The sequence below is a fragment of the Staurois parvus genome, unplaced genomic scaffold (genome assembly GCF_062004578.1).
Source record: "Staurois parvus isolate SC_StPar_1 unplaced genomic scaffold, SC_StPar_1.0 ptg000598l, whole genome shotgun sequence".
Lineage (NCBI taxonomy): Eukaryota > Metazoa > Chordata > Amphibia > Anura > Ranidae > Staurois > Staurois parvus.
In genome coordinates, this window is record NW_028318394.1 from 1304106 (window position 1) to 1318217 (window position 14112).

Consider the following 14112-nt stretch of genomic DNA (forward strand, 5'->3'; position numbering starts at 1 on the left):
TTGGATTGATAAGAGATAGGAAATGTTCTAACGGTATAGTTTCACCATTTACGATTAAAGGAATCCATGGGGCGAGAGTTAAAAATATGTAGATCCAATTTTTTTCTGCGTAGAAGGCTGTTTAGGTCCTGTTTTACATCTGCTACACTTGGTGGGTTTGATGAAGTCCAGTTCTTTAGAATGGCTCTCCTGGCCAATATGAGGCAGCTTGTCAACCACGATTTGTTCTTTTGACTAAAAGTAGAATGCCAATTGATCGGCTGGGTAGTAGTATGGTCCAGGTTCCCAAAAATGAGTTGAAGAGGGTTCTTAGACAGCTGGAGGTCAATAATCATTTCTACAAAGCTTTCCACTTGGACCCAGAATGTAGAAATAGTAGAGCACGACCATAGCCTTGTGGAGAATGGAAGGCTTGTGAAGGGTGCAATGTGGACAGCTTTGGGCATCTAAGGACATCTTTGAAAAAATGTAGGGCCCTTAGGCACGATGTATAATTTTAAGTTGTTGTTCCCACCAGAATTCGTTCGATATTAAAGTGCAGGTGGTATTTGGAACACTGTGAACATATTTCAGAACTCTTTAACTGAAGAGGCCGTTAACGTGGATTCCTGAGGCTTGCAGAAGTATAAGTTAAGTGTAGTATAGATGTCAGATATCTTAAACCGCAGTCGTAACAAAAGAGTATCGATTATGGAGGTATGGAATCTAGTGGATTTATCTGGGGCAAGATTTTTGACAAAATTTGAAACTTCGTAGATCATAAATAAAGTAGCGGAAAGGTAGATTACTTTGTGACATGATACGGGAGAACGGCAACAGTGAGCCAGAAGAGACATCAAATAGTTGCACAACATTTTCAAGGTCATGGGACACCCATATAGCATATGCCACATACTGCTGTGATTGAGGAAAGGAAGGATTTTTATGTATCGGAAGATATCTGGATATCCATGGGGACACTCCCAGTTTGCATCTGGCTTCTCTCCAGGCTATCATTGTATCCCCTAAGTAGGTTATGTTTTAGGTGTGGTGGGAGAGAGTTGACATTGCAGTGAAGCAGCGCCTGTAGGCTATATGGGTGTACCATGTCTGTCTCCAATTCATAGTTGGAATATCTGGATGCTTGGATCAGCCAATCCAAGCATACTCTTAATAAACATGAAAGGTTATACACACTAATGTTGGGCAGGCCTGATCCCCCCCTTACTCCTTGGGAGAAAAAGTTTGTGTAGAGCTATAGGGGAACAACGTCCCTGCCATAGGAAATTTGATATCGCTCTGTTTAATTTCAAAACATCTCTGTGACGTAATAGGAGAGGTATGGTTTGAAGGGGGTAGAGCATCTGTTCAAAACTAACCATTTTGAACAGATGAAATCTCCCAAGAAGTGATAGTGGCAAGCCTCTCCATATGTACAACTCTCCTCTAATTTTACCTATGACTAGAGTAAAGTTAAGGCGATATAGTGAGGAAGAAAGTTTCCCTATCTTGATGCCTAAGTATGTTATGTGATGCCTGGCTAGAGTAAAAATCATGGTTAGCGTCCAGAGAGGAGGCCGTGCATGATAGAGAGTAGAGATGAGCGAATCGAAGTAGGCAAAGTGGAATTCGTTTCGAATATTAGGAAAATTTAGATTCGCGTCGAATCCGAAAATAAGCAGACTTCGGATGCGCGAATCGAAATTTTTCCTAAAATGGCGGCGACATGTGCGGCGACGGAGCGGGGATGTCTGGGAAGGCGCGCAGACAAGGCGCGCTGACCCATAATGCATTCATTCATGACATGTGATCGCATTAGCCAATCAGCAGCCAGCCAGCCAGCACAGTGTAATGGTCGAGCTATAAATGGCGGCCATTTTAGAATTCTCCATTTGCCTCCAGTCATTCAACAGAGGCAGACCTGGCTGTATGGAGGGAGAGAGTTAGGGACAGAGAAACGTTAGTTAGGGCCACAGAATCGTTATTTAGGGCCATAGAAACGTTACATAGGGCCACAGAAACGTTTACTTAGGGCCACAGAATCGTTAGTTAGGGCCACAGAAACGTTACTTAGGGACACAGAATTGTTACTCAGGAACAGACAGAATTGTTACTGAGGGATACAGATTTGTTACTGAGGGCCACAGAATCGTTACTTAGGGCCACAGAAACGTTACTTAGGGCCACAGAATTGTTACTTAGGGACAGACACAGAATTGTTACTGAGGGACACAGATTTGTTACTGAGGGACACAGAATCGTTACTTAGGGCCACAGAATTGTTACTTAGGGACAGACACAGAATTGTTACTGAGGGACACAGATTTGTTACTGAGGGCCACAGAATCGTTACTTAGGGCCACAGAAACGTTACTTAGGGCCACAGAATTGTTACTTAGGGACAGACACAGAATTGTTACTGAGGGCCACAGAATCGTTACTTAGGGCCACAGAATTGTTACTTAGGGACAGACACAGAATTGTTAGTGAGGGACACAGATTTGTTACTGAGGGCCACAGAATCGTTACTTAGGGCCACAGAAACGTTACTTAGGGCCACAGAAACGTTACTTAGGGACAGACACAGAATTGTTATTGAGGGACACAGAATTGTTACTGAGGGCCACAGAACCGTTACTTAGGGCCACAGAAACATTACTTAGGGCCACAGAATTGTTACTTAGGGACAGACACAGAATTGTTACTGAGGGACACAGATTTGTTACTGAGGGCCACAGAATCGTTACTGAGGGCCACAGAATTGTTACTTAGGGACAGACACAGAATTTTTATTGAGGGACACAGAATTGTTACTGAGTGCCACAGAAACGTTACTTAGGGCCACAGAAACGTTATTTAGGGCCACAGAATTGTTACTTAGGGACAGACACAGAATTGTTATTGAGGGACACAGAATTGTTACTAAGGGCCACAGAAACGTTACTTAGGGCCACAGAAACGTTACTTAGGGCCACAGAATCGTTACTTAGGGCCACAGAAACGTTACTTAGGGCCACAGAAACGTTACTTAGGGACACAGAATTGTTACTCAGGGACAGACAGAATTGTTACTGAGGGATACAGAATTGTTACTGAGGGCCACAGAATCGTTACTTAGGGCCACAGAAACGTTACTTAGGGCCACAAAATTGTTACTTAGGGACAGACACAGAATTGTTACTAAGGGACACAGATTTGTTACTGAGGGCCACAGAATCGTTACTTAGGGCCACAGAAACGTTACTTTGGGCCACAGAATTGTTACTTAGGAACAGACACAGAATTGTTACTGAGGGCCACAGAAACGTTACTTAGGGCCACAGAAACGTTACTTAGGGCCACAGAAACGTTACTTAGGGCCACAGAATTGTTACTTAGGGCCACAGAAACGTTACTTAGGGCCACAGAATTGTTACTTAGGGACAGACACAGAATTGTTATTGAGGGACACAGAATTGTTACTGAGGGCCACAGAACCGTTACTTAGGGCCACAGAACCGTTACTTAGGGCCACAGAAACGTTACTTAGGGACAGACACAGAATTGTTACTGAGGGACACAGATTTGTTACTGAGGGCCACAGAAACGTTACTTAGGGCCACAGAAACGTTACTTAGGGCCACAGAATCGTTACTTAGGGCCACAGAAGCGTTACTTAGGGCCACAGAAACGTTACTTAGGGCCACAGAATTGTTACTTAGGGACAGACACAGAATTGTTACTGAGGGCCACAGAATTGTTACTGAGGGCCACAGAACCGTTACTTAGGGCCACAGAAACGTTACTTAGGGCCACAGAAACGTTACTTAGGGCTACAGAAATGTTACTTAGGGCTACAGAAACGTTACTTAGGGCCATAGAATCGTTACTTAGGGCCACAGAATCGTTACTTAGGGACACAGAAACGTTACTTAGGGCCACAGAAACTTTACTTAGGGCCACAGAATTGTTACTTAGGGACAGACACAGAATTGTTACTGAGGGATACAGAATTGTTACTGAGGGACACAGAACCGTTACTTAGGGCCACAGAAACGTTACTTAGGGCCACAGAATCGTTACTTAGGGCCACAGAAATGTTACTTAGGGCCACAGGATTGTTACTTAGGGACAGACACAGAATTGTTATTGAGGGACACAGAATTGTTACTGAGGGCCACAGAACCGTTACTTAGGGCCACAGAACCGTTACTTAGGGCCACAGAAACGTTACTTAGGGACAGACACAGAATTGTTACTGAGGGACACAGATTTGTTACTGAGGGCCACAGAAACGTTACTTAGGGCCACAGAAACGTTACTTAGGGCCACAGAATCGTTACTTAGGGCCACAGAAGCGTTACTTAGGGCCACAGAAACGTTACTTAGGGCCACAGAATTGTTACTTAGGGACAGACAAAGAATTGTTACTGAGGGCCACAGAATTGTTACTGAGGGCCACAGAACCGTTACTTAGGGCCACAGAAACGTTACTTAGGGCTACAGAAACGTTACTTAGGGCTACAGAAACGTTACTTAGGGCCACAGAATCGTTACTTAGGGCCACAGAATCGTTACTTAGGGACACAGAAACGTTACTTAGGGCCACAGAAACTTTACTTAGGGCCACAGAATTGTTACTTAGGGCCACAGAAACGTTACTTAGGGCCACAGAAACGTTACTTAGGGCCACAGAATTGTTACTCAGGGACAGACACAGAATTGTTACTCAGGGACAGACACAGAATTGTTACTCAGGGACACATAATTGTTACTGAGGGACACAGAATTGTTACTGAGGGACACAGAATTGTTACTCAGGGACAGACACAGAATTGTTACTCTGGGACAGACACAGAATTGTTACTGAGGGACACAGAATTGTTACTGAGGGCCACAGAACTGTTACTTAGGGCCACAGAAACGTTACTCAGGGACACAGAATTGTTACTCAGGGACAGACACAGAATTGTTACTCAGGGACAGACACAGAATTGTTACTGAGGGACACAGAATTGTTACTGAGGGACACAGAATTGTTACTGAGGGCCACAGAACTGTTACTTAGGGCCACAGAAATGTTACTCAGGGACACAGAATTGTTAATCAGGGACAGACACAGAATTGTTACTCAGGGACAGACACAGAATTGTTACTCTGGGACAGACACAGAATTGTTACTGAGGGACACAGAATTGTTACTGAGGGCCACAGAACTGTTACTTAGGGCCACAGAAACGTTACTCAGGGACACAGAATTGTTACTCAGGGACAGACACAGAATTGTTACTCAGGGACAGACACAGAATTGTTACTGAGGGACACAGAATTGTTACTGAGGGACACAGAATTGTTACTGAGGGACACAGAATCGTTACTGAGGGCCACAGAATCGTTACTTAGGGCCACAGAAACGTTACTTAGGGCAACAGAAACGTTACTTAGGGACACAGAATTGTTACTCAGGGACAGACACAGAATTCTTACTTAGGGACAGACACAGAATTGTTACTCAGGGACACAGAATTGTTACTCAGGGACACAGAATTGTTACTGAGGGACACAGAATTGTTACTGAGGGACACATAATTGTTACTGAGGGACACAGAATTGTTACTCAGGGACACAGAATTGTTACTGAGGGACACAGAATTGTTACTCAGGGACAGACACAGAATTGTTACTCAGGGACAGACACAGAATTGTTACTGAGGGACACAGAATTGTTACTGAGGGCCACAGAATTGTTACTGAGGGCCACAGAACTGTTACTTAGGGCCACAGAAACGTTACTCAGGGACACAGAATTGTTACTCAGGGACAGACGCAGAATTGTTACTCAGGGACAGACACAGAATTGTTACTGAGGGACACAGAATTGTTACTGAGGGACACAGAATTGTTACTGAGGGACACAGAACTGTTACTGAGGGACACAGAACTGTTACTTAGGGCCACAGAAACGTTACTCAGGGACACAGAATTGTTAATCAGGGACAGACACAGAATTCTTACTCAGGTACAGACACAGAATTGTTACTCAGGGACACAGAATTGTTACTGAGGGACACAGAATTGTTACTGAGGGCGACAGAATCGTTACTTAGGGCCACAGAAACGTTACTTAGGGCCACAGAAACGTTACTTAGGGACACAGAATTGTTACTCAGGGACAGACACAGAATTCTTACTTAGGGACAGACACAGAATTGTTACTCAGGGACACAGAATTGTTACTGAGGGACACAGAATTGTTACTGAGGGACACAGAATTGTTACTGAGGGACACAGAATTGTTACTCAGGGACACAGAATTGTTACTCAGGGACAGACACAGAATTGTTACTGAGGGACACAGAATTGTTACTGAGGGACACAGAATTGTTACTGAGGGACACAGAATTGTTACTGAGGGCCACAGAACTGTTACTTAGGGCCACAGAAACGTTACTCAGGGACACAGAATTGTTACTCAGGGACAGACACAGAATTGTTACTCAAGGACACAGAAACGTTGAATTAAAGAGTATGTCAGACAACATGCAGAGGAGTGGCAGAGGAGGCAATGTTTTAGGAGCGAGCAGACGTGGCAGCAGAGGAAGGGGTCGAGGCAGCACTATTCGCAGCCAGAGGCCAGTGCTCCCGGTGTCATCCAGTACAGTGAGGAAGAGCTAACAGAGGGCGGTCAGGAACGGGGGGAGACATCCGCCTCTTCAGCAGCCAGGTGAAGAAGTAGTGGCAAGGAGAGTGGCTCGGTAGCCGGTCTAGAGACAGGTCTGTCTCCTGACCCACACGCAGCCGAGGGGGCTAGTAGTGAGGCGGAGACCCTAATTAATGATGATGAGGCTGATCGCACTTGGCAGCCTCGTCGTCATCAGGCTATTGCTTCCGCATCATCAGGAGAAGAGGGTGGCAGCTTGGCAGCGAGCAAAACAGTCGGTGGGTTGTCTCCATCGCCACACTCTGCCATGTGCCACTTTCAGGTCTCCTCACACACTGCTGGTGTGTTCCATTTTTTGTCATAGGGTGCTGGCAGATTACGGGCCTCCCATAGCTGCTGTCAGGCCCCTAATCTGCCATGGGCCCCTGTACCGCCTCCTCATGCTGCTGCCAGGTCCACAGTGTCTCATGCCATGTGCCACTTTCAGGTCTCCTCACACTGCTGGTGTGTTCCATTTTTTGTTATAGGGTGCTGGCAGATTACGGGCCTCCCATAGCTGCTGCCAGGACCCTAATCTGCCATGGGCCCCTATACCGCCTCCTCATGCTGCTGCGAAGTCCAGAGTCTCTCATGGGTCCCTGTACGGTCTCCCATTGCTGCTGTCTCCATCGCCACACTCTGCCATGTGCCACTTTCAGGTCTCCTCACACACTGCTGGTGTGTTCCATTTTTTGACATAGGGTGCTGGCAGATTACGGGCCTCCCATAGCTGCTGCCAGGCCCCTAATCTGCCATGGGCCCCTATAGCGCCTCCTCATGCTGCTGCCAGTTCCAGAGTGTCTCATGGGTCCCTGTACGGCCTCCCATTGCTGCTGTCTCCATCGCCACACTCTGCCATGTGCCACTTTCAGGTCTCCTCACACTGCTGGTGTGTTCCATTTTTTGTCATAGGGTGCTGGCAGATTACGGGCCTCCCATAGCTGCTGCCAGGCCCCTAATCTGCCATGGGCCCCTATAGCGCCTCCTCATGCTGCTGCCAGGTCCAGAGTGTCTCATGGGTCCCTGTACGGCCTCCCATTGCTGCTGTCTCCATCGCCACACTCTGCCATGTGCCACTTTCAGGTCTCCTCACACACTGCTGGTGTGTTCCATTGTTTGTCATAGGGTGCTGGCAGATTACGGGCCTCCCATAGCTGCTGCCAGGCCCCTAATCTGCCATGGGCCCCTGTACCGCCTCCTCATGCTGCTGCCAGGTCCACAGTGTCTCATGCCATGTGCCACTTTCAGGTCTCCTCACACTGCTGGTGTGTTCCATTTTTTGTCATAGGGTGCTGGCAGATTACGGGCCTCCCATAGCTGCTGCCAGGCCCCTAATCTGCCATGGGCCCCTATAGCGCCTCCTCATGCTGCTGCCAGGTCCAGAGTGTCTCATGGGTCCCTGTACGGCCTCCCATTGCTGCTGTCTCCATCGCCACACTCTGCCATGTGCCACTTTTAGGTCTCCTCACACTGCTGGTGTGTTCCATTTTTTGTCATAGGGTGCTGGCAGATTACGGGCCTCCCATAGCTGCTGCCAGGCCCCTAATCTGCCATGGGCCCCTATACCGCCTCCTCATGCTGCTGCGAAGTCCAGAGTCTCTCATGGGTCCCTTTACGGCCTCCCATTGCTGCTGTCTCCATCGCCACACTCTGCCATGTGCCACTTTCAGGTCTCCTCACACACTGCTGGTGTGTTCAATTTTTTTGACATAGGGTGCTGGCAGATTACGGGCCTCCCATAGCTGCTGCCAGGCCCCTAATCTGCCATGGGCCCCTATACCGCCTCCTCATGCTGCTGCAAAGTCCAGAGTCTCTCATGGGTCCCTGTACGGCCTCCCATTGCTGCTGTCTCCATCGCCACACTCTGCCATGTGCCACTTTCAGGTCTCCTCACACACTGCTGGTGTGTTCCATTTTTTGACATAGGGTGCTGGCAGATTACGAGCCTCCCATAGCTGCTGCCAGGCCCCTAATCTGCCATGGACCCCTATACCACCTCCTCATGCTGCTGCCAGGTCCAGAGTGTCTCATGGGTCCCTGTACGGCCTCCCATTGCTGCTGTCTCCATCGCCACACTCTGCCATGTGCCACTTTTAGGTCTCCTCACACTGCTGGTGTGTTCCATTTTTTGTCATAGGGTGCTGGCAGATTACGGGCTTCCCATAGCTGCTGCCAGGCCCCTAATCTGCTATGGGCCCCTATAGCGCCTCCTCATGCTGCTGTGAAGTCCAGAGTCTCTCATGGGTCCCTGTACGGCCTCCCATTGCTGCTGTCTCCATCGCCACACTCTGCCATGTGCCACTTTCAGGTCTCCTCACACACTGCTGGTGTGTTCAATTTTTTTGACATAGGGTGCTGGCAGATTACGGGCCTCCCATAGCTGCTGCCAGGCCCCTAATCTGCCATGGGCCCCTATACCGCCTCCTCATGCTGCTGCGAAGTCCAGAGTCTCTCATGGGTCCCTGTACGGCCTCCCATTGCTGCTGTCTCCATCGCCACACTCTGCCATGTGCCACTTTCAGGTCTCCTCACACACTGCTGGTGTGTTCCATTTTTTGACATAGGGTGCTGGCAGATTACGGGCCTCCCATAGCTGCTGCCAGGCCCCTAATCTGCCATGGGCCCCTATACCGCCTCCTCATGCTGCTGCCAGGTCCAGAGTGTCTCATGGGTCCCTGTACGGCCTCCCATTGCTGCTGTCTCCATCGCCACACTCTGCCATGTGCCACTTTTAGGTCTCCTCACACTGCTGGTGTGTTCCATTTTTTGTCATAGGGTGCTGGCAGATTACGGGCCTCCCATAGCTGCTGCCAGGCCCCTAATCTGCCATGGGCCCCTATAGCGCCTCCTCATGCTGCTGCCAGGTCCAGAGTGTCTCATGGGTCCCTGTACGGCCTCCCATTGCTGCTGTCTCCATCGCCACACTCTGCCATGTGCCACTTTCAGGTCTCCTCACACACTGCTGGTGTGTTCCATTTTTTGACATAGGGTGCTGGCAGATTACGGGCCTCCCATAGCTGTTGCCAGGCCCCTAATCTGCCATGGGCCCCTATACCGCCTCCTCATGCTGCTGTGAAGTCCAGAGTCTCTCATGGGTCCCTGTACGGCCTCCCATTGCTGCTGTCTCCATCGCCACACTCTGCCATGTGCCACTTTCAGGTCTCCTCACACACTGCTGGTGTGTTCAATTTTTTTGACATAGGGTGCTGGCAGATTACGGGCCTCCCATAGCTGCTGCCAGGCCCCTAATCTGCCATGGGCCCCTATACCGCCTCCTCATGCTGCTGCGAAGTCCAGAGTCTCTCATGGGTCCCTGTACGGCCTCCCATTGCTGCTGTCTCCATCGCCACACTCTGCCATGTGCCACTTTCAGGTCTCCTCACACACTGCTGGTGTGTTCCATTTTTTGACATAGGGTGCTGGCAGATTACGGGCCTCCCATAGCTGCTGCAAGGCCCCTAATCTGCCATGGGCCCCTATACCGCCTCCTCATGCTGCTGCCAGGTCCAGAGTGTCTCATGGGTCCCTGTACGGCCTCCCATTGCTGCTGTCTCCATCGCCACACTCTGCCATGTGCCACTTTTAGGTCTCCTCACACTGCTGGTGTGTTCCATTTTTTGTCATAGGGTGCTGGCAGATTACGGGCCTCCCATAGCTGCTGCCAGGCCCCTAATCTGCCATGGGCCCCTATAGCGCCTCCTCATGCTGCTGCCAGGTCCAGAGTGTCTCATGGGTCCCTGTACGGCCTCCCATTGCTGCTGTCTCCATCGCCACACTCTGCCATGTGCCACTTTCAGGTCTCCTCACACACTGCTGGTGTGTTCCATTTTTTGACATAGGGTGCTGGCAGATTACGGGCCTCCCATAGCTGCTGCCAGGCCCCTAATCTGCCATGGGCCCCAATACCGCCTCCTCATGCTGCTGTGAAGTCCAGAGTCTCTCATGGGTCCCTGTACGGCCTCCCATTGCTGCTGTCTCCATTGCCACACTCTGCCATGTGCCACTTTCAGGTCTCCTCACACACTGCTGGTGTGTTCCATTTTTTGACATAGGGTGCTGGCAGATTACGGGCCTCCCATAGCTGCTGCCAGGCCCCTAATCTGCCATGGGCCCCTATAGCGCCTCCTCATGCTGCTGCCAGGTCCAGAGTGTCTCATGGGTCCCTGTACGGCCTCCCATTGCTGCTGTCTCCATCGCCACACTCTGCCATGTGCCACTTTCAGGTCTCCTCACACTGCTGGTGTGTTCCATTTTTTGTCATAGGGTGCTGGCAGATTACGGGCCTCCCATAGCTGCTGCCAGGCCCCTAATCTGCCATGGGCCCCTATACCGCCTCCTCATGCTGCTGTGAAGTCCAGAGTCTCTCATGGGTCCCTGTACGGCCTCCCATTGCTGCTGTCTCCATCGGCACACTCTGCCATGTGCCACTTTCAGGTCTCCTCACACACTGCTGGTGTGTTCCATTTTTTGACATAGGGTGCTGGCAGATTACGGGCCTCCCATAGCTGCTGCCAGGCCCCTAATCTGCCATGGGCCCCTATAGCGCCTCCTCATGCTGCTGCCAGGTCCAGAGTGTCTCATGGGTCCCTGTACGGCCTCCCATTGCTGCTGTCTCCATCGCCACACTCTGCCATGTGCCACTTTCAGGTCTCCTCACACTGCTGGTGTGTTCCATTTTTTGTCATAGGGTGCTGGCAGATTACGGGCCTCCCATAGCTGCTGCCAGGCCCCTAATCTGCCATGGGCCCCTATAGCGTCTCCTCATGCTGCTGCCAGGTCCAGAGTGTCTCATGGGTCCCTGTACGGCCTCCCATTGCTGCTGTCTCCATCGCCACACTCTGCCATGTGCCACTTTCAGGTCTCCTCACACACTGCTGGTGTGTTCCATTTTTGACATAGGGTGCTGGCAGATTACGGGCCTCCCATAGCTGCTGCCAGGCCCCTAATCTGCCATGGGCCCCTGTAGCGCCTCCTCATGCTGCTGCCAGGTCCAGAGTGTCTCATGGGTCCCTGTACGGCCTCCCATTGCTGCTGTCTCCATCGCCACACTCTGCCATGTGCCACTTTCAGGTCTCCTCACACACTGCTGGTGTGTTCCATTTTTTGACATAGGGTGCTGGCAGATTACGGGCCTCCCATAGCTGCTGCCAGGCCCCTAATCTGCCATGGGCACCTATAGCGCCTACTCATGCTGCTGCCAGGTCCAGAGTGTCTCATGGGTCCCTGTACGGCCTCCCATTGCTGCTGTCTCCATCGCCACACTCTGCCATGTGCCACTTTCAGGTCTCCTCACACACTGCTGGTGTGTTCCATTTTTTGTCATAGGGTGCTGGCAGATTACGGGCCTCCCATTGCTGCTGCCAGGCCCCTAATCTGCCATGGGCCCATGTACCGCCTCCTCATGCTGCTGCCAGGTCCACAGTGTCTCATGGGTCCCTGTACGGCCTCCCATTGCTGCTGTCTCCATCGCCACACTCTGCCATGTGCCACTTTCAGGTCTCCTCACACTGCTGGTGTGTTCCATTTTTTGTCATAGGGTGCTGGCAGATTACGGGCCTCCTATAGCTGCTGCCAGGCCCCTAATCTGCCATGGGCCCCTGTACCGCCTCCTCATGCTGCTGCCAGGTCCACAGTGTCTCATGCCATGTGCCACTTTCAGGTCTCCTCACACTGCTGGTGTGTTCAATTTTTTGACATAGGGTGCTGGCAGATTACGGGCCTCCCATAGCTGCTGCCAGGCCCCTAATCTGCCATGGGTCCCTGTACCGCCTCCTCATGCTGCTGCCAGGTCCACAGTGTCTCATGCCATGTGCCACTTTCAGGTCTCCTCACACTGCTGGTGTGTTCAATTTTTTGACATAGGGTGCTGGCAGATTACGGGCCTCCCATAGCTGCTGCCAGGCCCCTAATCTGCCATGGGCTCCTATACCGCCTCCTCATGCTGCTGCCAAGTCCAGAGTCTGTCATGGGTCCCTGTACGGCCTCCCATTGCTGCTGTCTCCATCGCCACACTCTGCCATGTGCCACTTTCAGGTCTCCTCACACTGCTGGTGGGTTCCATTTTTTGTCATAGGGTGCTGGCAGATTACGGGCCTCCCATAGCTGCTGCCAGGCCCCTAATCTGCCATGGGCCCCTATACCGCCTCCTCATGCTGCTGCCAGGTCCAGAGTCTCTCATGGGTCCCTGTACGGCCTCCCATTGCTGCTGTCTCCATCGCCACACTCTGCCATGTGCCACTTTCAGGTCTCCTCACACTGCTGGTGGGTTCCATTTTTTGTCATAGGGTGCTGGCAGATTACGGGCCTCCCATAGCTGCTGCCAGGCCCCTAATCTGCCATGGGCCCCTGTTGTCGCTTGTTGGCATATTCCGCTCGTTCAGATGCTCCTTCTCCTGCTACTCCTCTTCACGGATTCCGTCAGCAGTCTTTCTTGGAATCCGTTTCCAAGAAACAACAGTTTGCGAGCACGCACCCGACGGTGCAGAAGCTGAACGTCCTCCTGCCCAAGTTGCTGCTGCCAGGCTCGTAATCTGTCATGCGCCCCTGTACCGCCTCCTCATGCTGCTGCCAGGTCCAGAGTGTGTCATGGGTCCCTGTACGGCCTCCCATTGCTGCTGCCAGGCCCGTAATCTGCCATGGGCCCCCGTACCAACTCCTCATGCTGCTGCCAGGCCCGTAATCTGTCATGGGCCCCTGTACCGCCTCCTCATGCTGCTGCCAGGTCCAGAGTGTGTCATGGGTCCCTGTACGGCCTCCCATTTTTGTCATAGGGTGCTGTATGGCCTCCCATTGCTGCTGCCTCCACCGCCACACTGTGGCTCCACACTCTGGTTTTGGCCCCGTGACTGCCCAAATGAGTGAAGTGTGCGGTGATTCTAAGATCGACGGCACTCATCTGCATGTCATACTGACTGTCAGTATTATTTCTCTTCCCCAGCAGACTCCAAGGGCATTTAAATTAAAGGTACAGTGTTCTGCACTAATATAAAGTCTCTCTGAAGCCTAGAAACACCCTTTTATAAGTTAAATTAGCAGCGAATATATTCGACTCGAATCGAAATTTTTCCACGAATTCGCCGAATCAGTCGAATCGAATTTTTGAATACTTCGCTCATCTCTAATAGAGAGGAAGGATTTTGCTTTTTGAAAAATTAATACGTAAACCTGAAAAGTGTTTAAAAGTGGTGAATACATCATAGATGTGTGGCATATCTGGAGATGTATTTGAGGTGAATATTAGAATATCATCTGCAAATAAAGCAATACAAAAGATCCTGTTGGCCAATTGCAAATTCATGTAGCTTTGAGTGACATAAAAGGAATTGTGCTAAAGGTTGCAGAGCTAAGTTGAAAAGAAGGGGATATAAGGGACATCCTTGTCTAGTCCCCTTGTGTAGATGAATAGGGTTAGATATGCGTCCCACTGCTATAACATTAGCCGTGGGTGCAGAGTA